Below are 4,135 nucleotides of genomic sequence, written 5' to 3'. Positions count from 1 at the left end.
GGGTCACCCCACTCCTGCCCCTCCTTAGCAACCGCGTGGGGTTGCTAAGCGGAAGTGCCTCAAAACCACCCCCATTTCTTCTGGGACTATCAGGAGGTAGCTGGGAGTGTGTACTGTTCTTTGACAACACCCTTCTACCTTCTGCTCCTAGTCTTAGAGCACACGCTTCACAGCCAGAGTCACAAAGCCCATCTTGCTTTTCCCTAAGCTGTGCCCACGCCTCCACCCCTACCCCCCAGCTACTATGAACACCTGCTTCCTCCCACCCTGAGCCCATTGGTCTCTCTCTCTCTCTCTCCCGTCCCTTGTGGGAATTCTCTTTTCTAGCAGTTTAGCAAGCATCTCCCTCTTGTGGATTTTCAGTTGTGTTTCAAATGGCCTTTTAAAATCTTCAATGTATGAAAGTTTTCTCATGCATTTCATTCTCCTTTGACAGCCCCTCATAGGAATGGTAAGTTTTGTCTTTCACCCTACCCTAAATGGGGCCTAACCGGTTTGGCTCAGTGGATAGAGTGTCCGCCTTCCGACTGAAGGATCCGGGGTTCCATTCAGGTCAAAGGGTATACGTACTGCAGTTGCAAGCTCTCAGGAAGCAACCAATCCATGTGTCTCTCTCACATTGATGTTTCTCTCTGTGTGTGTCTCCCTCTCCCTTACACTCTCTCTGAAAATCAATGGGAAAAATATCTTCGGGTGAGGATTAACAAAAAATAAAAATAAAATGTCAGTAGTAGGTTGTTTAATAAGTCTAAAACATTACAACCCTTCTCATGGACATGCATACATGTTTAAGTACACACACACAATTCAAATAGAATCTGAGAACATCCAGTAATTAAGTGTTCTTTAAAAAACCTATCTTGCCGAAACCGGTTTGGCTCAGTGGATAGAGCGTCGGCCTGCGGACTGAGGGGTCCCGGGTTCGATTCCGGTCAAAGGCATGTACCTTGGTTGTGGGCACATCCCCAGTGGGGGGTGTGCAGGAGGCAGCTGATCGATGTTTCTAACTCTCTATCTCTCTCCCTTCCTCTCTGTAAAAAATCAATAAAATATATTTTAAAAAATAAAAAATAAAAAATAAATAAAAAAACCTGTCTGTGACAAGTGATAAACCATTACCATGACAAAATAGAACTTGATATTTTAATTGCCAATAGATTTATTTTAAAAAAATTAAATTAGAAAAGTAAAACTATGAGCCCAATGAACAATGACTTATATAAAACTACAGTGGACTACATGTCTATAAAAATTTTTAAAAATTATGGCAAATGTGTTCTATAGAAATGTTTTATTGAGTACAATTAATAAAGATTAGATGTGGTAGTTTAGGCCAGTGGTCGGCAAACTCATTGGTCAACAGAGCCAAATATCAACAGTACGATTGAAATTTCTTTTGAGAGCCAAATTTTTTAAACTTAAACTATATAGGTAGGTACATTGTTATTAACTTAATTAGGGTACTTCTTCAATCGCATTGTACGTGCACGCCTGCATGTGGTATTTTGTGGAAGAGCCACACTCAAGGAGCCAAAGAGCCGCATGTGGCTCGTGAGCCACGGTTTGCCGACCACTGGTTTAGGCCAATATAGAAATGAAAATTCCTATGCAACATCCATTTTTTCCCATTGCCTGACGAAATGACAGTATTTATTTAGATCCTCTCTTCCTACAGTTTTATTAGTAGTCACTTTTTCATCCTATATAATAATGAGGTAATATGCAAATTGACCATCATGCCCTCGCACAAGATGGCTGCACCCATGTGGTCACAAGATGGCTGCCACAAGATGGCCAGCAGGGGAGGGCAGTTAGAGGTGACCAGCCCAGCAGGGGAGGACAGTTGGGGGCGATCAGACTGGCAGGGGAGCAGTTAGGCATCGATCAGACTGGCAGGGGAGTGGTTAGGGGGTGACCAGGCAGGCAGGCAGGCAGGCGAGCGGTTGGGAGCCAGCAGTCTCAGATTATGAGAGGGATATCCCAGATTGGAGAGGGTGCAGGCTGGGCTGAGAGACACCCCCTCACACCCAGTGCATCAATTTCGTGCACCAGGCCTCTAGTAGGTATATAACTGGCTTGACTCCTAAATAGTCACACGACTTCTATTATTCTATCATTTTCAGTGTAGTCATTGTTTAGAGGCCTAAAAAGAGAAAGAGCACAACCCACACCTAAAATTAGCTATGTGAGTTTAACTACACTTATAGGATTTTGTGAGCAGTACTATTGGAGTCCATATTCTTTTTTTCTTTCTTTTTATATTTGTATTGATTTCAGAGAGGGAGGGAGAGGGAGCGATAGAAACATCAATGATGAGAGAGAATCACTGATTGGCTGTCTCTTGCACGCCCCCTACCAAGCCCACAACCCGGGCATGTGCCCTTGACTGGAATCAAACCCAGAACTCTTCAGTCCACAGACTGATGCTCTATCCACTGAGCCAAACCAGTTAGGACAGGAGTCAGTATTCTTAATATGAACCATAATTAAGACAGTGCTTTCAGTTCTAGGCTAGATCTCAAATAGCCTTCAAAGTCAGTACAGTACGTTTATCCTGTAGATATGACTTCCAGGCTTTTCTCAGTTCTTAAGAGCTTTTTTTCCCCAATTTTTTATTGCTCTTTGTAATCATTTAATAAAGAATTAGGGTGTCTAATGTTTATTTTTGCAAACTATAACCGTTATGCAATAATGAATATTTAAATATTCTTAGAATAATTAATATTGAAATATTCTCAGAGTTCCATTGGCATCTCCATATATAAAAGATACAAAAACAGCCCTAGCCGGTTTGGCTCAGTGGATAGAGCATCGGCCTATGGACTCAAGGGTCCCGGGTTCCATTCCGGTCAAGGGCATTTACCTTGGTTGCGGGCACTTCCCCAGTAGGGAATGTGCAGGAGGCAGCTGATCCATGTTTCTCTCTCATCAATGTTTCTGGCTCTCTCTCCCTCTCCCTTCCTCTCAGTAAAAAATCAATAAAATATACTTTTTTTTAAAAAAGATACAAAAACTAAAGTCTAATAATTAATGACTACTTGGATCAGTTACAAGAAATGTAGCCAAATTTATTATTTATGTGCCAAAGCAATATACAATACAAGACATAGCCCCTTACACAAGGGACTTAGAGAAACTAACTTAGGATATATGTGACATAAACAATAGAATGTTTAGCCTTAGGAAGAGAAGGCTAAAGATATAACAGCTATCTTTAAGTACTTGAAGGTTTCCATGTGGAAGGAATAACTTGTTCTGTGTTATATCAAAGACAGAACCAAGAATAGGAAGGGGGTGTGGAGAATAGGAAGAGGGAAGTTACAAAAATTCAAAATTTTAACTCATGATGTTTTTCACAATTAAGAATTGCAGCCCTGGCCAGTGTGGCTCAGATGGTTGAGCATTGCTCCATGCACTGAGAAGTCACCAATTTAATTCCCAGTCAGGGCATATGCCTGGGTTGCAGGCTTTATCCACCAGGTAGGGGGAGTGCAGGAGGCAATCGATCCATAGATGTTAAGCTCTCACATATGTCTCTAAAAATCAATAATAAAAACAAAACAAAAAACAAATAGTTGCCAACCAATTTCAATGGAAACAGGGAATCTATACTTCCCTTATGTTTTCAGAAGAGGCTAAATTGCCAATCTGAATTTTCAAAAAGTGTTGACAGAAAAACATTACATGGAACAGACACCTCTGCCTAATAAAAGTGAGACATCATCAAATGTATATTTGAAGAGACTGTAGTTTCATTAGGTCAAATTTTTTAAAATTACATATCAAAATTATACTTCATGGGAGACACCACCAAAAAGTTTCTCTCTCCATCAGTGAAAAATAACAAATCAGGTTTCGTACCCATCAATACTTGACTTTAATAAGAGTTGATTTGAGCTTCTCCTTAATAAGAAGCCTAATTATCAAAGAAGTATTTAAAATAAAACTCTACTTGAAATTCAGTAACATTCTGTTTAATATCAACCTCTAAGACAAAATAAATGTAATCTAGAGTCATCAGGACTCAGTGTGGAAGGGGATAAAATCAGATCAATGCACAGATTTGTATTTGGAAGAAATAAAACAGAAGTATCTAGTAGAATCTTAGGAAGCACACAAATGGATATAATCTATT

Source organism: Plecotus auritus, assembly GCF_963455305.1.
Source record: "Plecotus auritus genome assembly, chromosome: 1".
In the NCBI taxonomy this organism is placed as follows: domain Eukaryota; kingdom Metazoa; phylum Chordata; class Mammalia; order Chiroptera; family Vespertilionidae; genus Plecotus; species Plecotus auritus.
The sequence above is the reverse complement of the archived record's forward strand: the minus strand, read 5'-3'. Positions refer to the sequence as shown.